A 24,455-nucleotide genomic window follows, 5' to 3' on the forward strand; every position below is an offset into this window, starting at 1 on the left:
AACCTACACCATTATTTCTGACAGGCAACAGGTATGCACCCTATCTTAGCCAGCAGTTCAGATATATATTGTTATTAGTAGCTTTATTTCTTTTTGTTCATGACCATGGTTATTAATTTACAATCAGGGTCTTCTTAAGGCTATAAATGAGGTGTTCCCTGATTCCCCTCAGAGATACTGCCTCAGGCACATATATGCAAATTTTCAGTGAGCTGGTTTCAGAGGAGCAGAACTAAAGAAGCTAGTAGATCAGGCTAGCTACTCATTCACCAAACATGGCCATGAATTAGCAATGGCAGAGCTTAAAGCAGAGTGTGAGGATGCCTGGAAGTGGCTTAAAAAATTTCCAAAGGTGACTCGGTGTAGGTCTGCAATGGATTACAATTGCAAAACTGATCTTGTTGTGAACAACCTTAGTGAGGTTTTATCCTTGATGTTAGGGCCAAACCAATTAGGACTATGTTTGAAGGAATTAGGACTAAGCAGATGATCAAAAGGCAGAAGACTAGGGAAAAAACATAGAACAGCAGGTGGACGATCACACCCAACTATTCAGAGAAACTAGAGGAGAATAAGAAGTATGCCAAATTTTGTGATGCATATAAGGCAGGTCCTGACATTTGGCAAGTGTCTAGTAAGGAAAATCAGTACTGTGTGAACCTAGCTAGTAAATCATGTGACTGCAGGAGGTGGGACATGACAGGTGTGACATGAAGTCATGCAATAGCAGCAATGAGCAAGATTCACATGCACCCAGAGGACTATGTGCATGCATTTTTCAAAAAAAGCACTATATATTGAAGCATACAAAGACATAGTGTACCCTATCCCTGGTCCTAAATTCTGGCCTAACACCCATACTCAGGATATTGAGCCCCCAATGTTCAAAGAAAAAGCAGGCAAGAAACAGACAGCTGGGAGAAAGGGCCAGTTTGAGGTGCCTGCACCAAAGGACACAAGCAGGATGGGAACAATTACATGCAGCAATTGTGGTCTACAAGGCCACAGATATACAAACTGTGGGAAAGCTCTAAAACCTAGTCTTGAGATGAGAAAGAACTTACACCAGGTCATTCAAATATGTTGCATTCTTTGTTTAATTATTTTAGTTCTGGTCTATTTAATAACTGAGTTAATTTTGTCATGCAGGAGAATAGAGAAATTTTTAGGGGTTCCTCTAGTGCTACACATCCACCTCCACAACCACCACCTCAACACCAAACTTCACAGATGCCAGCATCATCTGCTCCACCTCCTAAAGCAATGAGGAACAGAAAAATAGTAGCAAGTAAGAGAGGTTCAACATCAACAGTTTCAGCAGTAGCAGCTAGGTCTTCACCAGCACCTGCAACAGGATCAACATCAACAAGAGCTCCAAGAGGATCAGCATCAACAAGAACATTCAATGCACCAAGAACATCCACTGGAGAACCAAGGATATTGGCAGGCAAGAGGAAGAGGAAACCTCCTAGCAAGTTTGCATCCTATTTCAATGCTAGTGGAAACTATTGAAACTCTGTATCTAAGTTTGTGTGTATGGTACTAAGTTTGTGTTCTGCTACTAAATGTGTGTATGGTAGTAAGTTTGTGTTCTACTACTTAGTTTGAGTCTATGGTACTAAGTTTGTGTTCTGCTACTAAATGTGTGTTGTGGTACTAGCCTGCTTAAATTCAAACATGTGAACTTGTGGACATGTTAATTGTTTTATTTGTTGTACATTGCCATTTCTACAGTTCAGAAGTTACTGCCAAATTCATTTTAGAAAAAGAAATCTGCACAAAAAAATGTCTAGCCCGGGGCTCGAACCCAGGACCAGTTGGTTGTAACCATGCATTCAATACCAATGGGCTAGTGTTGGTGATTTGTTTGACTAGCATCGGCCGAACTTATTATATCTTGTTAGCCACGTCCTTTGTTCAGCGTGCATTGCGGCCGACTGCGTGGTGAGCATGCGTTGAGTAAAACCAGCCGTTTCGGATTCTACGCCTTTAATACGTGTCCACCCACCACGCTCTCTGCTCACTCGCCCACTCGCCGCTCGCATTGCCCACTCCACTTCCCCCTCTCTCCTGTCGAAATCGCCGCCGACAACTACCGCCACCGCCGTCGCCATGGACTGGCAGCTGGCCATTGAAGCTCTCGCCGGGAACAACCAGGAGATGCGCGCGCAGTACAGGGAGATCACGCGCTGGTTCCCTAGTATGGCGATGATGAGGAACCACGCCTGCGGCCTCGTGAAGGTGATGACAGCTGCTGAAAAGCAGCGCGCCTTCCCTGCCGGCCGCACCATCCCGCCGCCGTCCCTTCTGCTGTGGGCGATGCACGAGGTGCAACGCTCCCCCGACCCTAGGCAGCTCGCCCGATGGTGGATGTACCGCTCATCCACCACACCGCCGGCCGCCGCGGACCACGTCACCGACGCCGTCCTCACTCTCCCAGCCCCAATAAACAACGCCTACTGGGAGAGGCGCAATCCATGGGTCCTTGGGCCCTATGACGACTCTGACGCTTCTGACGACGAGTCCAGTGATGATGATGAGGACCAGTCCTCTGACGACTCTGACGACGAGGTGGATGAGGTCGTCGTCCTCTCCGACGACGAGCCTAAAGTGCAGCTGCTGGCTCCAGTCCTCGACGCCGTGGAGGGGGACAGGAACCTCCCAATCCAAGTGGATGCGTTGCCGGAGGTCGTCGATCTCCCAGACGGCGTCGTCGTGAAGCAAGAATAAGATGGCGGCGAGGAAGATGCGGTGGAGCCGGCACCGGGCAAGAATAAGAGGGCGGCCGTGACTGCGGTGCACCGCTCCCAGCGCCTAAAGATGCTGAAGAAGGAGGAGTGAAGTGCTGCCTTCAGTTAGTTCAGTGCAAAAAAATTCAGTTTCGTAAGTTCAGTAAGTTCCTAGGTTCAGTTTCGTCAACACTATCTACTTGCTATCTATGTCAGTCACTATCTACTACTAGTTGCTATCTATGTTAGACTATGAATGGCAGTACTATCTATCTATGTCAGACTATCTATATATGTTAGTTGCTACTTGCTACTTGCTACATATGTTAAGTTATTTGTTAGACTATCTAAGCTACTTGCTATATATGTTACTTGATGCTTACTACTTCCAACTATGTCACTACTGTCAGTTATCCACACATGATATATGCAGAGTAAAACAGACTCGTCATAGATAAAACATTCTTACTTAATTAACTTAGCATGAGTACTCACTTAGCATAGTAGGTCTTAACATAAAAGTCATTACATCATAGATAAAACCAACTAGTTCTTAAACCATAAGAGTACCTCCCTCCCTCATACCATTCTGAAAGCACATGAAACTTTCCCAAAATATACACCTAACATGCATGACATTCCAAGGCCAGATATATATATAGGCCTACTAATTACTTAACCCACACACCAAGCACTTCCACTCATTCATAATTGCCTTGATCATCTCCAGCTTATCTTTGCTGGCATGCCCGACATTGACCAGATCAGCAATCAGATACTCCAGCTTCTTCTTCTCTTGCTTAAGTAGGTCCATGTCCCCCTCCACTTCCTTCATGGCCTTCCTCATGTTCTGAATGATATCTGCTTGGCTTTGAAGAATGCACCTTTGCTCCTTGGCAAGCTTCATCTTTTCCATACTTATCTCAATCTTTGCTTGATCCTCAAGTTGTTTCTTCTTTGCATTTAGATCATTGATTGCCTGACTGGTATAGTCCATGTCATGAGACATCTTGCCATCTTGATAGTCAAAAAGCTTGGATACATCTTCCACCAATTGGCTATAGTTGTTTGACAGGAAATCAATTTCCTTCTGTAGCTTGGCCACCTCTTTCTCATGGGCTTATTTGTCCTTCACCCTCCCCAAGTTCTTCTCATGGTACATGTCCCAAATCCTTGTTAGGCACCTTTGTAGAATCTCTGGCCAAGGACCATCCACCCACTCCACAACCCCACAGTTCACACCTACATCCTACATAAGCAATTATTTATAATTAAGCACAAAGCACTTAGTAACAAACTTACTACAGATAACTAAAGTCATAAAGTCATTTCATTTAACTAAAACCCTTTGTTTAAATCAATATGCTCTCTGAACTATGCAAACATAATTCTTTCATAGTAAGCACACAACACCTGACTATATTCAGTTAACAGCTATATTTAGCAATAGATATAAATTCATTTAACTCTGTTCTTTTTCAGTTAACAGCTATATTCCGTTAACACCTAACAAATACATTTAGTTCACAGTACATTAAAGATCTCTGCATGTAGGTGTTCTCAGGTTCAGTCATGTACTGAATGCAGTTAACTAAAGATCTACTTTCACATATAGCTTCCATATGTATGGCACTTTCAAGTTTCAGTTCTAAACTACAACACACATCTCTGCACATAACACATCTCTGCACCACATGCTGCACCACACATCTCCAGCAGCAAAACACATCACACATCTCCACCAGCAAAACAAGTTACCATGCAAGATTTAATACCTGCTACACAGGACAACCTAGGAATCGCCTCCCAATCAAAGCACCTTCAAAATCCACCATCTTCTTCGGCCTCTGATGATGCATCATGCACGTCGGCTCAGATTTAGTGTAAGAACCACAGAAAGATGGTTCCACCACACTGTCATGGGTTTCCTGCAAAAGAAAGTTCGAATCAAACCAAAACCAACTTGGAATCTCCAATTTGGATGAACTAACCCTAACCCTAACTCTGTTCCACCATTATGCACTTACAAAGAGCTGAGGATCCATTGAAACCATGTTGATGTCCTCGTCCGAGCTCTCCTCGTCATTCCAGGATGGCATCCTCAACTTCTACCGGCAGCAATGGCCGCGGCGGCGACGGTGATAGGCTGACCTAGCTCAGAGCACCAGGGAGAGGGAGAGGATGAGGACGAGTGAGAGCGAGCGAGGAGGAATAGAATGAGCGAGTGGCTGAGCTCGCTCTCACTTATTGGCCCACCGACAACCACCGTTCGGAGAGCGGACGGGGCGTTAACGGCCGTCACCGCGCGACGTACGTCTGTTGGCCAGTGTGGCTACTGAATCGCGGGCCCAACTGGTCAGATTCGGGGTTAGCGCAGCCGAAGTGAGCGATTTTGCGACTTGGTAGTTTTTGGTCACGGTTTAGGACAAATTTGGTAGTTTTTGGCACAAAATCGTAGAGTGGTAGTTTTTCGTCACGTTTCCGTCAATTGTGGTAGTTTTTGGTTAAATACTCAAACAACCGTAGCCGCCGTACAGTGTTAGGTCATCGTACGGCCCAACATCCTATGGAACGACGGACGGACTCGCCGTACGTCCACCTTTAATAAATAGTCAATCTAGGTTAGGGTTTAGACTGGGGTTTTGTTTAGAGAAGTTTAGCTTTAGCTACTTTTATTTGCCTTCGCTCGTAGCGACTAGTGCGACCGTCAAGACATCCTATCGGAACCCTATCTTGTGAGATTTATTCCATCTATCATATTCGCAATTTTGAGATTGCTTGGCTATTATTTTCTTGCATGTTCTTCGATTTGCTTGCAGGAAAAATCCTTCGTGGATAGGTCGATCGCGCCGTTGGCTCGGTCGATAACACCGTGGAGTTAGTTCAGCAATTGCCGTGGATATCAGTCGTGTACGGTTCTTCCTGTATGGTTGGTAGCCGGATCGTGATGGTCAAATCCCACCCAAAATTGTAGTTATCTCCCTCTCATCGAAAGATCGGGCCCCAGTTCACATCACAATCCATGGTCTTTTACAATTCATGAGGATAAATAAATGTCGACATAATGTAGTCTTTATTATATGATTCTCCCGAATCCATATCCATAGTGGAGATTTCATCATTATCTTTTGACTCTTTGTGATTTCCCACAACAATTGAGTCAAGGTCTTCCGATGTCCCGGCACCAAATTTGTGTGCGCACTTGTGCTGGGTCCTGGATGTGTCCAACATCCTTCAGGTGTCCTTCAACCCCAGGCTGAGTGTCAACATGAAGTTGACCTGCATTTACTGTTTGAGGATTCCTCATTCCCTTTGGACGCTTCCATGAAGCCTTGTCCTCTTGTGTCCAGATTCCTCCCCCTCTTAGGTGTCCGAGTGGACCTATGGGTCACATCCACTCTCTCTGGCACATTCACTATAAGAACATTTTACTTTGTGACACCTTTATACTCAGTAAATGCAACTAGCAGATTATTTGTGATACTTTGCAAATTGATAATCTTCTGAACCTCCAGTTCTGATCAAAATACAATCAGCGTACCAGGCCATAAACAAGTCCCCTTCTTAGGACTACAGGTACTTTATGATTAACGAAGAATTATACCACACATAGATCCCCAATTTCTATGAGGGCCATATATGTACGCTGCGGTGGTGAAATCGGTATGTATCCAACACAACCGAATTATCGCAAATGGAAATACTTACTCATTTCCACGTACTAACTGCAACGGGGAGACCATGTAATATGCAGTTCGTCAAATTTGTATATGCAGTATGTAAAACTGCAATGTCCCCAACTAGATGTTGGGAGATTACAATTCTATAGGAGCAATCTTGCTACCAACTTATCCTCTTGACAAGTGATTCGCAAGACCAATCTGAGTATGTACACAAAGTACCAATATGCTCCACAGTTATGCCTCAATCTAGGCAGTAATCATCAAATGCTCACGAACTAAATTCTGTAGCATTATCCATTCTGATGGATTTTATCCCGTGCTAGGATTGATTTGCTCTTAAATTAATGGTCTGAACAATCAACTATCTAAAAGCATGGTCCCTCATAATAAAACACACATTGGACCATCTCACTGATGCATCCAAAAACACTATAAAATATGTGAATATCCCATATAACGGTTGAATTGGATCACATATATATCTCGTATCCAAGGAAATCTAGTGGCCTATCCTCTTTCATGAGATAAGATGGCCTTGTGATCAGTTTCCCGGTTTGCACACATCGTGCATACACAATTCAATGAATTTAGAAAATTCACACCGTTAGATTTGTGTCCAATTGGACCATCAATAATTTTCTCATCATCCCAATACTAGGGAGACCCAAGCAATGTTGCCATATCTTGAACTTATCAAGACTCTAGAAAACTATCTTATACGCCAAATGCACATCTAATTTAATGTATGTATAGTACAATCCAAAAGATAGAGAAGAAATTTACTCTAGGATTTCATTCAAATCCCTTTTTACTGAGTCATGAGTAGGCTTCCAACCTCACTCACTTTGTGGGTTTCAACATAGAAATCATTGTGGATATCCTTAAAACTCAGCAAGGTATGAGTAGAATCTAGATACATCAATGCACCCGTGATTACCATGTAGTACCTATAGGGAGTGTAATTGTGGCTTGAGCAGAACCAACAATTACTGTATCACGACCACAATTGTCATGACACTTCCATTACTGTTATCAAGAGCTTGCAATGGAAACACTTAATCTCCCAAAATATCGTGTTAGTAGACCCAGTTTCCACTTAACACATTTCCTTCTCAATTGGATTATTTGGTCAAGTCTCTAAAGAGAAAAAAACCAATTTCAACATATGATTCAACTCATATGGAAATAATACATATTGGTAATATATGTCAGAGGACATACCACAAGCATCATGTCTGATGACATAGCTATCATATTATGTCGATGGACATAATTCATTTTACAACATGTAATATGTCTATAGACATCATTACAATACATGACAAAAGAGACTGAATCAGGTCTCCATATATGTCACTAAAATTGAAGTCCACTAACATGTCATCGACACTCAGTAGTGCACCTTCATTTTGCTGAGCATGTTCCTAGTTACCCATGTTCCGAGGAACGTCTGGAAACTTTCAACCATGGGAAAATCATCGTTATGTCTAGTGAAGTAAGCTTCAGATTGGTTCCCATGAGCCTTTTGCCCTTGGCAATTGGTCGCATGTACTGATCCACCAAATGGTTGGAATATCACATTTCCTTGTAGTGTGAATCATACAACCGTGCCTATAGCAATCTTCAGAGTTGCTAGCCTTGTCATTGTTCTTGAAATGACTTTTGCTCTTTTTAGCTCCATTCATATTCTTCTTCTCATCATGTCTCCACTTTCCTTCACCATTGATGAAATTGTTCAGTCAAATCCTAATAAAAGGATTGAAAGTGGAAAGCATTTCGATGAGACTAGCATCTGAAACTACACTATTGTAGTCTCAACTTTCAGTTGATTTGATGCACAATAGAATTGTATGTTGTCATGAACTGACTAACATACTTTGCTATATCAGTTATAGCAGGAACGCCCTGAGTAGGGGAGGTTATGCTTAATCGAATATGTTGATGTATTAATGTGCTTTACAATACAGTAATATACCAGAAATTACTATAAAACACATTGGGAAAAAAACCTGCTTAGCTAAAAGCTAAAACAGAAAAAGAAAAATGAGAAAGACAAAATTTGGTCCTGGGCCGAAACTTGTGTAGCCCAAACCAGTAGCACACAGGCCACTCCCTCTTTTTTTTAAGGTAGTATCGGCTTCGGCCTTAGTTTACTGAGCCTTTCAGTGCAGGCTACCAGGCGTGGGCTTAGGCCTTTCCGGCTTTTAGCAGGTCCACCCGAGCGCCTTGCTAACAGCCCCAACCGCCATGGCCGTTTTGGCCACCATGCCTCGCCGGACCGCAGTCGCGTCTCCACGCATTACTCCGGTGGCCAACCACGGCGCCGTGCCATGCTGCCGACGCCGCGTGCCCGCTGTACCGGTACTGCAATTCCGACGACGTGGGCCTTCGCGGTGCCATCCTCACCTGCGTAGCACCAGCTGTAGGTAGCCGCCGCCAAAGCAACGCGGAGAGTCTCGGTCACGGCCACTGCCTTGTCGTGCAGTGCAGTGCGCGGGAGGTTGCTGTGGCATATGCAGCGGTTACCACTTACCACCAACGCTGCACGTCATGGCGCCTACATTCGCTTCTCTTCAATAGATGGTTGATCCATCCTTCACGTGTGCCCGATTCGATGAAGCAATTTTTTTTCACAGGCTATTCATGAAAACAATCAAGCATTAGATGGTTAATCTTAATCACAAGACAACAAATTTGCAATCGACTTCCTGATGCATGCATGTCTTTGCCGTCGTCGTTCTGCCGCAGCCCTCGCTGCCGCGCGTAGCCTCACGTCGCGCCGCGCACCATGCCCAGTTATTCCGTTGTGCAGCCGCGTCCTGCCAGCCGCCAGGGACCAACGTAGCCTCACGTCGCGTTGCGCACCACGCCCAGTTATTCCGTTGCGCTTTCGCCTCGTCCCTTGTGGACGCCTTCCCTGCGGACTCCAGATTGATTCCTTTATGGATCCATGATTCCGTGTATGCTTCTTCTCGCCCGTTCTTCTGTCAGTCGATTTTTCCTCCGCCGAAGCCATGAACCAGTGGCCATCGGCGCGGCGATGAGAACGGCCGCTGCGATCGTTTTTCCCTGTCTTGCCGTAATGCCCTTCCAACCGCCTGGATGGCCTTTCTCGCTCAACGGAGAGCAACGCGCTGATAACCTGTGAAAGAACTAATTGATCCAACTAAAGAGGAGACGCGTATGTTCGTTGGGATGGGAGGAGCGGACGCAACGATTGCCTACAACCCGATGGTTGCCTGGCGGCAAACCGTATGCTAATTACAAGGGAGGATTATCTCTAATTACAGAATTAGTTTAAATCCCAACAAAATTCACACAAGCGTCGAACACAAAGAGAGTGAAGTCTGAAATCAACCTTGTGGTTGTAGGCGTAGTCGCAAATGAACCCCGACCTTCAAATCCCGGAACTCCGTACCCTGAACTCTTTAATCCCGGACTTTTTAATCTTAAGCTCATTTTAGGCCAGGATCTGCTGACGTGCCAGCGTTTGAGGGCGGGATTCCAAATTAATAATGCCACATGTGCTCGGACGGTTCTCTTTTTAACAGCGGACGGGGGTGAGGAATTTTTCTAGGGTTCAACGACGAGAGAGGAAAGGGGGCGACTTCGATCCAGAGCAAGGCGACTGAGAGAGGGCGGCGGTTGTTGGCGGCCGCGGCATGTCGTCATCCTCGATTGGTTCCGCCTGTTCACGCGGCGGAGCGATTCGACGGAGAGGCGCTGCAGCTCGGTCGTCGGTGCCGTATCGTGAGCAGCCGATGGAGTACGAGCCGGCGGTTTTCTGCGGCCGCTGCGGGAGGAAGGCGTCGCAGTGGATATCATGGAGTGTGGCGAACCCTGTACGGAGATATTATTCATGCGTCGAAGCTCAGGTATGCTCTGTTCTTGTCTGTGCTCTGTCCTCCTATGCTCTGTTCAATTTCTTTTCCTTCTAAACTTCTGTCTTTTGAACAGCATGGGTTATACAGTGGCACGACGACCCAACATCTCCATTCCTGCGTGTATTGCTAGGAGATCTTCGAGATAGGGTATGGAAGCTAGAGGATGATGTTGCAGCATTATGTACAGATGGAGATGCAGGTGCTGGTGCATTGCGTGTGGAAATGCAGAAGACAACAGAACAAACTGCAAGAGATGGTGGAGCTGGTGCATCAATTAGAGACAATTTAGTTAGGAAAGGGTTGATGTTGGTGTGTGGCTTTCTGATATTTGTATCAGGTTTAGTTCTAGGGATGATCTTATCCTAGTTCATTTGCTACAAATGGATGTGAGGCAATGTACTGTATTTTGTCAGCAAATATATTGAATGAAATTCAGTTTGCAAAAATTGCCAGACAATGGACTGAATATTTGAAAGGCAATGTACTGAATTGAGTTAGCAAAAAAAATTAGGCAATGTACTGAATTCAGTTTGGAAAAATAGTGAGAAAATGTACTGAATATTCAACAGTGTACTCGATTCAGTTTGTAAATTTTTGTCAGGTTTGAAGTGTCATTTTTTACAGCAAGAAAATAAATTGTAGAGGAGCAACATTTACTGATAGAGAATGTTCACAGCAATGAACTGAATTCATGCTCATTTTTGGCAGAATTAGAGAATCCATGCTCATTTTTTAACAGCAACAAAATGAACTGAATCCATGGTCATTTATGACAGCAACATAATTATTTGAACGCATACTCACTTTTGACAGCAACAACATAAAATGAATCATGCTCTTTTTGGCAGCAACAAAATAAACTGAACTCATGCTCATTTTTGGCAGAAACAAAATAAACTGAACCCACGCTCATTTTTGGCAGCATTGAAATAGAACATGTTCACACGTTTAGTTCCCATAGCACTAAGCATAACACATAGTCACAAATTCACAAGGACACACACAATCCAAAATAAGAGTAGTTCCACGCATCAGCATGGGTTGCATATGGATCTTAATAACCACATATCCAGTAGTACACAACTTCAGTAGTTCCCAGAAGCAGTGAAGTAGGGCATGAACCCACCACTGCCTCTCCCTCTGCCAGCAGATGTACTTCCTCTTCCTCCTCCTCTACCTCTTCCTCTACTAGCAGATGTACTTCCTCCAGGTGCTTCATTTCCACTTGGTGCTGACCTTCTGGGAGGTCTGAAGCTTGAGCTTGCAGTGGCTGCAGGTTGAGAGGTTTGTGGAGCTTGAGTCCTGGTTGCAGGTTGAGAAGATCTACCTGTGGTTGCCCTTTTTTTGGCAGCCTCAGTCTCTGCTTGCTGCAAATAGAAAAAAGAATAAACATTGGTCACCTGCATATTAAAAGGTCAATAGAGGAAACATCGTGAATGATTAGTTGCAAATTACCTCTGTGGCCCTCTGTTTTCTCCCTCTCTTCCCAAGAAATGCTTTTGTCTTTTTGTTTCTATCACTATTCTTTGAACAAGATCCTCTGTTGTGTCCCTTACCCCCACATGATCCACAAGTAATTTGAATCCCATGCTTGCTTAGTTTCTTTCCTTTGGGAGCTTCCCCTTCTTCTCTCCTCCTATCATTATTTTTCTTCCTTGCTCCTGGCATGGCAATATAGCCAGGTGCCACTGGCCTAGGGTTTTGAGAAACTGGCCAACATTCTTCACCTTCCACAGGCTGGAGACAGTGCTCATATATTTTATTAAAAGTCTCAATGTAGTAGCATGGGTCAATGAAATCTTCCATTTTTCTGCCACTCTTGTATATAGCACAGATTTCATGACAACAAGGAAGGCCTGCCAGCTGTAGATATCCGCATGAACATGTCTTGTTCTCTAGGTTCATTGTGTACCTCCTTCCTCTTCCATTCAAATGCTTGACCTCAAATCCTTCCTTTCCATTACAGAGCACCTCACAAAATTGAGTTCTCTTGATGTTCCCCTGCAGTTTCTTAAAAATGTTTGGGCAAACTGTTCCATGTCACTTACTACTTTTGCTTCTCTGTTCCTGAATTCTGACATACACCTTCTTCCTTATCATCTCTTGCTGTGATATTATGGGGTAAAACCTTGATTCTATGATGGCATTGTTGAAAGACTCACATAGGTTGTTGTCCACTGACTCACAGTTTGATCCATATGGGAAAAAGGCCCTAGCCCAATGCACTGGTTCTGTCCTCATAATGTCTTTTGCACCTTCAGGAGTTTTTTGAGCAAGCCTGGCCTTGTTGTAGTTGAAATCCTGTTTGTTTGAAGCCTTGGCAATTGCCCAAAATCTTTTTTGCAGTTCATGGCCCCTGTGCTTCTTCCTCCAGTTGGCATAAATGTGCCTTGCACACATCCTGTGTTGTGCCCTAGGCAAATAATCTCTCATGCTATTAATTAAGCCCTACAAAGAAAATATAAATAAATGTTAACAACACATAAAAGTATATAAATGCCTACTACCTACCCTTGTCTTATCGACAACTACCTACCCTTGTCCAACCCATGCCTTATCGACAACTACCTACCCTTGTCCAACCCATGCCTTATCGACAACTACCTACCCTTGCTCAACCCATGCCTTATCGACAACAACCTACTCTTGCTCAACCCTTGCCTTATTGACAACTACCTACTCTTGCTCAACCCATGCCTTATCGACAACTACCTACTCTTGCTCAACCCATACCTTATCGACAACTACCTACTCTTGCTCAACCCTTGCCTTATCGACAACTACCTACTCTTGCTCAACCCATGCCTTATCGACAACTACTACTCTTGCCCAACCCTTGCCTTATCGACAACTACATACTAAGAAACATAAAAACAATGCAACATACTAAGAAACATATGCTTTTTTTACCTTTTGCTTGTCTGAAATGAAGACCCAGCCAGCTCCTTGATCATTGATATCCAAATCCTTAATTAGAAGCCCAATGAACCACTTCCATGTGTCAGTATTCTCTTTTTCCACAAGAGCCCAAGCTACAGGGTACATTTGGTTGTTTGCATCCCTAGCAATTGCAGCAAGTAATTCCCCTTGGCATGCTCCTTTGAAGAAGCATCCATCTAGCCCTATTACTTTCATGCAGCCGGTTCCCTTGTTTCAGAGCATTGAAACAAACATAGAATTGTTGGAAAACATTCAATTCCACTTCTTTTGGATCCAAGCAAACAGCAACTGTACTTCCAGGGTTACTTCTAAGCAACTCTAACTGGTAGTCAAAGATTTTAGTATACTCACTCTTCATACCAGACATCAACTTATCCATGACAATCTTCTTTGCTGCCTTACACTTTGAAGTGGGCACGTCAGCAAACATATCTTTCAGGACAGTGGCTCTGATGCTATCAATCTTCCACATTGGATTGGCAAGGATGAAATGTTCATATCTTTCTGCTATGACCTTTGCAAAATCAAGCATGTTTTCCCTGTTCTGTGCACAGTGGTGCTCATCCTCATATGTGATGATTTGGAACCTTGAGCACCTGCTAGTCTTTGCACCATACACCAGCCATGGACACCCAGGCCATCCACATTTGGCTCTAACCCTGACCTCCTCAGACTTTAAGAAATTGATGCTTCTTTTGGTTGCAAGACCATATCTCTTAATTGCTTTCACAAATTGATTTTTGCTTCTGAAAACCATCCCCAAACTAAAGTGTGGAATATCAGTATGAGGGTCAAATCTAGGGTACTTGCTCTTCCTTCTAACTACTTGCCCCTCCTCATCTTCATCATAGGAATAATCTTCATCACTTGACTCAAATTCCATTTTCTCAACTACCTCTTCAACATTTGCAATGAAATCAATGGGCACAACACCTGATGCATCTGAAGTAACCCATTTCCTTGAGTCTTTCATTTTTTTCCTAAACTTCCTTGCATGATTTCTGAGCTCAACTACCTCTGATTCCTCACCACTATCATCAGTATGTGGAACATAGTCATTATCCTCTGAATCATCTGAATCAGAATCCTCATGTGCTTGCTCTGCTCCTTGTTCTGTTCCTTGTGCTGCTGCTCCTTGCTGTGTTCCCCGTACTGCTGCTGCAAGTTGTGTTCCTTGTGCTGCTGCTGAAAGTTGTGCTCCTTGTGTTATTGCTGCAACCCCTGCTGCTTGATTTCTTGCTGGATCTGTTGCTGTTGCTGCAGGCACTGTTGCAGATTGGGAAGGATTGCACACTTGAGAACTCTGAAAAAAATTGCAAACTTGAGAACTTTGAGAAAAAGTGCAAACTTCAGAACTTCTTTTCTTCAGTGGGCTACTTATGATTGCAGTAATAACACTAGTACCATTGGGGACAAGCACTTTCTCTAGTAATTCTTCATCTCCATTGACATTCACATGTTCCAACTGCACATCTTCAGCACTGATGACTGCAGGCATATCTTTTTCACTCCCACTGTTCATGTGATCCTGAATTTCATCTTCAAAATCTGAGCCACTTTCCTACTCTCCTTCTTCATCCTGTTCTCCATTGTACTCCACAAAAATGTCTGCAACTCCACCATCTGTTGTATGATCTGACATACTCGTGCAACCAGCATCATGCTTTCCTTCACTGTCAAGTGATCAGCAAGAAAACCTTTGACCTCCTGCAATGACATCTTGTCCCTCTCAATCTCAGAGTAGGCCACATCTCCCCCAACATAGTCCAGAGTAGGACCAATTTGAACAAACTTCCCTCCTATATGAAATCTGACGTTCAAAATCTCTGCTGGGTCCATGGATTTAACAAAAAGAGCCTACATTGCAAACATCACAACTACTTAATATAGTGGACAACATAAATCACCAGCAAATCGACTGATTAGGACCCCAAATTTCTGCAACTTCGCCATTCAAAAACCCTAAACCTAACCAAGACAAAACGAAGAAAAAAACTGAGATTGGAGAGGGGAGAAGGACCAGGCGTACCTTTCTCTTTTGTGCTGTAGTGGTCGGCAGCGGCCGCCATGATCATCCGCTCGTCGCCGTCGCCGCCGTGGACAAGGAACAGAGTCGCCTCGTGGGAGAGGAAGGGGCGAACTGGAAGACGAGGGGTCAGCGAGTTGGTCCGGCTCGACCAGGTATAGCCTCAGACCCCACCCGCAGGTGCTGACTCAGCCGGTTCCCAGCCACGTATAGATCGCACCGTTTGGATACGCACACAAGGATAAAAAAGTCCGGGATCAGAGAGTTCAGGGTACGGAGTTCCGGGATTCGGAGGTCGGGGTTCATTTGCGACTATGCCTACAACCACAAGGTTGATTTCAGACTTCACTCACACAAAGAATATTGACCATATCATCCCATCCACCACCCCCCTCTCCCATCTCCCTTCACCCCGCGACGCATTGCGGACCAGCGTCGGGTTGCTATAGGATTCTTAGAATCCGATAGCCTTGCCCTGCGTGCTAATTTATATATTGGGGCGACCCATTAATATAGGTTGGCCAGCCTTTTCTTTTCTTTTCTATTTGCGTTGCTTTTTTACTTAAGTTTTAGGAATAACTAAATGTGTAAGTAATTTCAAAAGGTATTTTAGAAAATGTTCTTGACATTTTAAAAAATGTACATATTGTTTCTTTTAAATATTTCCATACATTTTAAAATATATTCATGACATTTTATAAAGTGTTTGCATGATATATTCACATATTCTAAAACTGATCATAAATTTTAAAAAGTGTTCATGATTTAAAAATGTCTGCAGTTTTGAAAAATGTTTGTATAATTACGAACCATGTTCATGTATTGCTTTGAACGTGTTGACATATTTAACAAACACATATAATTTAAAAAGTATTCATGTGTCTACTAAAAAATGTTCACATTTTGGAAAAAGGTCATGAAATTTAAAAACAATTAGAGAGTCTTTAGAAGATTAGGGAGTCTTCCATTGGCTGTATGTGGTACCAGGTTTTTTTGTCTCGACTGGACAAACAAACATGCAAGGAACCGAGCGCGGCGATGGAGCGGACGAGCACGCCTGCTCCCGCTAAGTGTACCAATGGAAGAAGGACATGTTGGGCTAAGCATTGATTGCGAGCGTAGACGCAGGTGCAGTATACGTACCGTGGAACAGTGCTATACGTCCAGGGTGCCGTTTCATCTGACGATGCCATCACGGCACACCGTCCGCATGTTCCCACGGTTCTGGACGGCACACTCACATGCACAGCTGAGTTCGTTTGGTGCACGACAGCCGTGACGTGGGAGGAACATACACCAGCTATGCACTTGTGCTTGAAAGAAGCTAGCAACACATTTTCTCTGAAATATATATACCGGGTGTGTAGCTACACCCATTTCTTATATACTATCATATGTAAATCTGTGTATAGTTCTTGTGCAATGTAAATCTGTGTATAGTTCACCCATTTTCTCTCTGAAACTGTGAGCTGATAGAGCAGAGATGAGTTGACGGTGTGGGTTCAGGTAGTGAGATTTGCAGCTAGTTGTTTACTTGTTTAGGTGGTTGCAAGGGCATAGTCCATGAGTTCTATTTGATTACAGTCAGGCCACAAGTTAGTATTGTGGTACTCCGTTGCAAGAAAAATGGGATGTCCGTTCAGTTATAGGCACCCAACTCTGAAGATTTTGAATTTTTAGCATGGTATTTTAAGTTTGTTTTTTATCCTATAATCTAAAATTGTAAACATGTTTCCAGTGGTCTTTGCTCCCAGTTCTGAACTTCTTATTCAGTCTGTTAGTACAGTCGTCGCGGTCGCCACCCCGACGCCTAGCCCACCAACCCGCGTTGCGTTGCTCCAGGACCCCCGAGCACTGCCGCGCCCCGTCGCCGGTGCCTGACGGTGAGGGCCACCGTCTTTGCCCGACAAAGCAGGCTACCATCCGTCCATTGACAATGCGCATGCCCAGCCGTTGCTGCATCTCTCTCTCTCTGCCGGTGGATGCTCGTGTGCTATAGTTGCTTTCTCCCCTTCCTGTACATGCAGCTACTCACCTTTTTGTCTCTCTGATGCCTTGTGTTGCATTACTGCAGCTCGATCCAGGAGGTGCTAGCTCAGGCTGGCTGGAAAGGATGCAAAAGGGTTGACGGATCCATGCCGCACAAGCACTGGTGCTCTGCTTTCTTCTTACTTTGTGTTCTAATTTGCTTTCTTCTTATTTTCAGTTTGCGAGATACAAAAAGAAGTTAAAAAATGTTGTGCCTGGAGTTCATATTATTTGCTACCCCATGATGTACGTCTATAGTTTCTCCCTCCAAATGTGTTGGTCCACGTGGTTGTATTTTTTGTTTTGGATCTATGAAAAGGTTATTGAAGCTCAAATGTGATAAGCACATAAGTTCAGATCTCCGCTGCTACAAAGTTCACGTATACCTCTGTTTGTTTTAATCGTGGCATCCAAATTTTGCACTACAAGAAAGTTCAGAGGCAAGAACGTAGAAAATAAAGAACACAAAAATATCAACAAAAAGTTCACTAGGAGAAAAGTTCAAGTCAGGATATGAAAGAACAGTTAATATTTTATTTCAGTTCAATTTCAAATTCTAGTGAAGTTTCATTTCTTATTTTAATTTAGTCTAGTTTTTATTTTAGTTTAGTTCAATATCTAATTTTTGTTCAGTTCAATTCTTATTTTAGAAACAAATTGAATTGTTTCTTTATCTACATTCTTCTATTCAACATCAGGGAGAAGGTGCCTCATGGTAAAAGCATGCCAAGATTTTCTAAGAACCCCAGACCCATCCTGGCGCCGCCCAGCCCCCAACCTCCAACCTCCCCGGATCCTGGCGCCACCCCGCCCCTACCTCCTCCCTGGATCCCGGCGCCGCATGCCCCCATCTTCCCGGATCCCCGCGACGCCTAGTCCCCAACCTCTCCGGCTCCCGGCGCCGCCAACCGCCATCCTCTGCCAGCTCCTGTAGCCACCTCCACCTGTTTCCTCCTGCAGGTCGGACGGTGCGAATCTGGCCGACGTGGTGGGGCTATGAGACTCGCCAGGGTGGAGCTCCTCCGCCTCTAGCCGTTGATCCATAGTTCATTGTCAGTACAGGTTCTGGAACTGCCTAGTACATGTTGGGGGACATTTCTGGAATCATGTATCCTTGCTAGCTTGCAGCTGTAATTTTGATTGCATAGTAGTACAGTTTAGTTGGCTCTGAAGTTTTGATTCACAACAGTACAATTTAGTCCCAGCTACCATGATTCTGCAAACCATTGTGCTCTCAAAAGATGGTGTTTTGTTGCAACAAGTTGTGGAAAAAATACAGTGAAATAATAAAATGTGCTCCCACAAGTTCATATGATATATTGTTGTCAATTCAATTTCTTTTATATACCTCTACACATGTTTGTTGAAATGCTGACAAGGAGCTAGACTTGTTTTTTTGTTCATATTTCTTGTTTCTTAAAACAACTGATGTACTATTATCAAAATGGAAGCCACAATAAAGATCTCATCTCTAAATTGATGATTCAGCCATGTTTGCTTGTGTGTACTACTGAACTGACAATGTTACTAAACTTGTGTTCTCACTGATTCTGAACTGTTGCTGTAGCATTTGTGATGCTCGTCTGATTTTGGTTGGAAGTTTAATGAATCCATACATAGTTCAACTTTTTGGAAGTTAAAAGTTCAACGAGTGTCTTAGAGAAAACTTGGAAGTTTTCTCTATATAAAAAAGATAACAAAAATATATGTGTTCTGACCTAAGATGTTCAGGAAAGAGTTCCAGAATATCCCCGGTCGCTGCGTCCCCGGGAAGCCATGTGACAGCCACCACCACTGTGAGTTGCCGGTGCAGTGTCCCACCAGCCCCCATGTGCCTCCATCCCTCAAGCTCCCAGATGCATCATCGTGAACCCTTTGTTCCCCATCGCTGCCTCCTCCAACTCCTTTCATGGCTCTGGAAAATCACTTATCAGGTATGTTCAGTTCAGACCACACTAAAATGGCCAAATTAAAGATAAATATTTGCATTGTCCTAAATTCTTCCACTCTCTGGAAACAAAGTCGCAGAATGCATGTGAACAGAGTATACTTCCATGGTTTTGCAAGTAATCATACAATAAGTGCACTGTTCACTATGTATTTTATCATCAGTTAAAAAATAATCATAGAAAAAGTTCAATTTGTGTTATTGAAACAGCTCAATTTATCAGTATTGTGGAGATCATGCATGAGTAGTATTTATGTTCTCAAGATATGAGAGAGTGGGATGTTTGCATGATTGTGGCTGGTTGGAGTGTATGGTCTTTGTGGAGATCATGCATGTTATTTGCTTATGACACGATGTATATATATACTGCTAGAAGTTCTAGTACCTATATTACTACAATTCGCTAATAAAAATGTATCAGTTCATTGTCTAGCACATGGTTAACACATATAATTACAAAATAGTTACTTGAACTATACAAGAGTTCAACTTTTACTTGATTTTCAGTTCAAATTTTGTGTTATTTTTAGTACATCAACTTTAATGTGCAGAACATCGAGGAAATCCTGAAAAATTATATGTACACTCTATGTATTTTCTTATGCTTACAAGAATTCTGCACTCATACTGTTATGCATCAGTTTAGGTCGCCCGTGGAGTTTTAGATATATGCAAAATCGTATTAGATCACCATGCTCTCACCCAAAGGTTTGAAAAACCATTGCTTTCAGTTCTGGTAACATATGTTTTTGTTTCAGTTTTGCTAATTCTTTCTCCAATGGGCCTTTATATATTATCTTTCACTTGTCTTACTATATGAAAAATATGTGGCCTTTAGCGAGCAATCTGGCTCAGTTTTCTGGTTAAAAAACAGACAACATGGATTTACCATGTTCTATTAAAAGAAAGCTGGAGTTCAAATTCTAATTTTAGTTCAGTGAAGATCAATGGGAAAATGCACAAGAAGTTCAGACTCTTGTTTCCTAAAGTGTTTGTTTTGGTATGTCTAGCCCAAACAATCATCAATTTTTTTAAAAAAATTCTCTGTTGTCAAATAAAAGCTACACTAATTATTATGGACATGCTCATTACAAACTTTTGTAATGGTGCAGTACACCTATTTAATTTTTTTATATATTTACAAAACAGAAATTATAATTCTCAGAAACCTACAAAAAAAGCATCAATTTATATTGATAGTTGTTCTAGTCCTTATGTTACAACAGTGCAATGAAAAAATCTCATCAGTTCAACAACATGGACATGCTAATGCTGTAGCGAGTCCATGCTAATGCTGTAGTGATCTCGTGCTCGGCCACAAGGATGTCGGCTGCAATGATGCCAAAGTGACGAGCTATCTACATTCTGCCTGGCTGTTGTCCATCTATATCTGTGTCCGTGGTGCGTCGCCAGCGGCATCATCCCTGACCAGGGCACCATGCTGAGGCACTTGCTACTACTAACGCACACTGCATTTGACGCATAAAGATGGAAAATGCAGGAAGTCGCATGTTTATGTGGAGCTAATGCACACCATTTTTTTGCTGAAAATACCGCGGTTAAAATGAAGGTAAGCTTGTGCGTGTATTTGTCTGAGGTGGTTGGTTCTAGAAAGGGAGATTCACACAAGTAGGTTTAAAGATATTATTTATTAAAAAGTTGTAGCTCTTTTCTTGGTTTATGGTCAGCTCATGCATCGAGTTTCCATCCAATCCATGGGATGACCTCTACCTGCACGTACTTGCTGCTAAAATGTTGTGTCGTTAAACTTGTTATGAAGCCACTGTTATTCTTCAGCTGCGACCTACAGGAGTTTCTTCATCTGCGCTTCAACAAAAAAGAACAGCAGCAGTCCATGCATCTGCCGTATCTCTTTCCTCTCTACTGCTCTTTTCTCTTACTAATTTGTTTCTCTTTGAACTGCAGCATGGGGGAGGTTGGACTACAGACAACCCCCGCCGCCCCATGCATTACTTCCTCCGGTCCCTGTCCAGGTATGGGGTTCACACCAGTCCAACTCTTTCTCCCTTCTCCGTCCAGTTGTTGTATGCTACTCCAAATGCCAATGATCATGCAAAACAGTTGTTGCTAGAGTCTACATGATTTGTAGTGTAGATGCCATAGTTTCACCCTATTTTTCTGGTTCTAATTATTGCTGCATAACTCTTTAAAAGAATGTTTTGTGAATGTTTGTGATCATGGCTTGTAGGTATTCATGTGAACTTTAAAATAATGATTGTTCTTGTAGGAGGTTCAAAGATTGTCGTGGAGCAAGTTTAAGAGATTAGTTTCGTGAAAATAATGTGATCTTTTGGTCAGGATTTTGCATGATCCATAGCCATCAATGGCAACAGGCGAGCAGTTCAAGGCCTCCTACGTGAGCTTGTTGTCTCAACACATCTATCATCGGAGTATCTGCATCCCCTTGCCGCACACACATGCCCGGCGGTCGAGATATTGTTGTTTGTGATTACTGGTCGTGACTCTTACGTTGTCATTGGTTGTCATTGGACAAAGAATTTGTTTTGTAACTCTGTATTGGCAGGACCCTCAGTAAATATATGTTCTTAGTATTCTGATCTTTAGGCCAAAATGGTGAAACTTTAAACATGAGTCTGAATTAATAAAACTGAGAAGTTCTACTATCAGTAAACGGGTGGACCTAGGTGCAACAAAGCTCTGCCATTAGCCGTGGTGATTATCAGTTCACGTGTATTGTGTTCTTTTTGTTAGTCAGATTGTGTGCAAGTTTGTTACCGGTTCATGTGTATGTGTTGGTAATCACTGCTGTTGCTGCTAGCTACTGATCTGACCATGGTATTACTGTGGCTGCTTTATGTAATTAGCCCCTTTGTTGGGTGAATCTCCCACTATTTGCTAGCTTTGGTATTGTAAAAACACAACAAGTTCACAATTGAAAAAGTTATAAGTTCAACACGACGTCCTAGATAAGTTTGGGAAAAAAGCTCAAACGAAATCAAACCCAATGAAAATTCAAATGGTAAAAGTTAAAGTCACAAAACGACAGAAGTCTAAAACATCGTTGCAAAAAATACTGAGCTAAAAACAGTTTTAAAAAAATATATATCATTCAGTTCAATGATATAAACCATGCAAGCTCGGGGACTATGAGATTGTAAACCGTTGAGAAGTTCCGAGGAAAACCGCCCCATGAGATTGTAAACTGTTGAAAAGTTACGAGGAAAACCATATCGAAAAAAAAGAGTAAAATCTAGTATGTGAAAGTATGCTCAGTACAAATCCAGACGGACATAAGTTCGAGTACTCTTTCAGAACCATTCAACATTACTATGCACAAACACAGACATAGATCAGTACGAATACTCTGTTTTTTAGACAGGAAAAACAACACAATGAGTTTCAACTTATTCAAAATTATTCTTAAACGTTTGCGAAGTAGAGAAAACATTCAACATGACTAAGTTTTGCATTTTCGATAGCTATCCAATGGTATATTATTTGCCCCATTTCGACAAACTTTAAAAAAAAGCATTCAAAATTAAATTTAACCGTATTTGAATTCGAGTTTAAACTGTAATGAACTGGAAAAACATTTCTATATGAAAAAGTTGCGCATTTTCCATAGCTTTCCAACGACGTATCATTTGCGTCAATCCGACAAACCGTTTACAAAAAAACGCAAAAATATTTTTCGCTCAGAATTTCACCATTTTCCAAATTACATTTAAATCATACAGAATTTGAAAAAACGTTATATATATGGAAGAAGCGGATTTTCACGAGCTTTCCAACGCCATCTTATTTGCTCAATTTCGACAAACCGTTTGAAAATTAAGTCCAAAATACGATTCACGTTTTTGGTTTTGAAAAAATGTTTTTTTTCAAAACTGCTCTTAAACCATGATGATTTTACAAAAAAATCTTATATATTTGTAATGTAGATGTCAAGAGCTTTCCAAGGATATATTACACGCCCCATTCCGACGAAAAGATGATCAGTTCGACGTGATGAAAATCATCAGTACAACCGCCTGAAACCGTCAGTTCAAGTAGGGTAACAGAATAATATTCTGTTACGCGTAACAGAATAGCCCAGATATATATATATATATATAGGGTCGCGATATTCGTCACCCTGGGTGAACCCCCTCTCTATTTTGACATCAACGCACCGTATTTTTACGTTTTGTAAATTTTGTTTTATTTCATATTTAAAAAGAGAACGTAAGAAAATATGTACTCACCGTAAAAAAAAAATTATGTTACGTAAAATTACAAATGTAAAAACATAGTGTAAAACATTAGTAAAATGTGATTTTTCTGGTCTTATAACCTATATTTTTGTTTTTTATACCAAATTTTACATATTAAATCAAAATGCATGTAACTATTTATATTCTAAATGTAATATTTATATATAGTGTTACTATTCATCATCCAGGATGCAGAATAAGTTATTCTTCACCCGAGGTAATCTTACGATCATTTCATAATTAAATTACGTTTTAAATTCAAATAGTTACATTCCTATTGATTCACTAGTAAAATTTGACATAAAAAAATTAAAAATATAGGTCATAAGACAAAAAATTTTGCAGTTTATGTGTATTTTAGACTATATTTTACGTTTGTAATTTTACATAACATAAAATATTTTTTACGATGATTATATATTTTCTTACGGTCCTTTTTTGCGTCGGAAATAAGACAAAACTTACGAAACGTAAAATTACGATGCATTGATGGTAAAATAGAGGGGGGTGAAGAATAATTATTCCTTGCCCAGGGTGACGAATAGCGCGACCCATATATAAACTATTCATCACCTAGGTTGCAGAAATATATATATATATATATATATATATATATATATATATATATATATATATATATATATATATATATATATATATATATATATATATATATATATATATATATTAGAGCGAGTGAACCGAATGCCCCGTTACTATTTTTCATTGGTGTTTCTTTTTTTACATTTTTTGGTTTTCTTTGTTAAAAAATGTTCATGCACGTCAAAAAATGGCCGTGGATATAAAAAATATTCATGTTTATTAAAATGTTTTGTGTATATTAAAATTTGGCCATATTTTGTTTAAAACTGCGCATCGTGTTTTCACAAAATTTCATCATTCGAATCAAAAAGATTAGGCAAAAAAATAATCATAGTGTATTTAAAAAGTATTAATCATGTAACTAGAAATGTCATTATGC

The 24,455-nt window shown here is 41.8% G+C and overlaps 1 long non-coding RNA gene across 1 annotated transcript; it reads left to right on the top strand.

Moving 5' to 3' along the window:
• The first annotated feature begins 17,277 nt into the window (after positions 1 to 17,277).
• On the top strand, positions 17,278 to 21,959 carry LOC123057656 (uncharacterized). Its single transcript, XR_006426901.1, has 3 exons — positions 17,278 to 17,536; positions 17,989 to 21,232; positions 21,558 to 21,959. It is a non-coding gene; the product is annotated as an uncharacterized lncRNA (long non-coding RNA).
• Positions 21,960 to 24,455: the final 2,496 nt, after the last annotated feature.

The sequence above is a fragment of the Triticum aestivum genome, chromosome 3A (assembly GCF_018294505.1).
Source record: "Triticum aestivum cultivar Chinese Spring chromosome 3A, IWGSC CS RefSeq v2.1, whole genome shotgun sequence".
In the NCBI taxonomy this organism is placed as follows: Eukaryota; Viridiplantae; Streptophyta; class Magnoliopsida; order Poales; family Poaceae; genus Triticum; species Triticum aestivum.